The sequence below is a fragment of the Gavialis gangeticus genome, unplaced genomic scaffold, assembly GCF_001723915.1.
Source record: "Gavialis gangeticus isolate Ggan-Ray unplaced genomic scaffold, GavGan_comp1, whole genome shotgun sequence".
In the NCBI taxonomy this organism is placed as follows: Eukaryota; Metazoa; Chordata; order Crocodylia; family Gavialidae; genus Gavialis; species Gavialis gangeticus.
The window spans coordinates 13,396,860-13,397,068 of NW_017729001.1; the positions used below are offsets into that span (position 1 = coordinate 13,396,860).

At 64.1% G+C, this 209-nt stretch overlaps 1 protein-coding gene across 1 annotated transcript in view; it reads right to left on the reverse strand.

Annotated features, from left to right (window-relative positions):
- LRRC75B (leucine rich repeat containing 75B) overlaps positions 1–209 on the reverse strand; it is a 47,855-nt gene that overhangs the window by 46,748 nt on the left and 898 nt on the right. The gene's annotated exons all lie outside the window — the stretch shown is intronic.

Below are 209 nucleotides of genomic sequence, written 5' to 3' on the forward strand. Positions count from 1 at the left end.
AGTGTCCAGTCCCTCTCCGGCTGAACCAAGGAGGAGGATGTGGCCGGGCACTCCGTGCGCCCCAGTACCTAACAGCCCAGTCCAGCGAGGCCCGCTGCCCGATTGTGTGTGTGTGTTAGTGGGGGTCCAGCCCAGGCCAGGTAACCCCCTGGCCCGATTGGGGGTGGGGAATGGGTGTGCCTGTCCCAGTGTAGCCCAGCTTATCATCA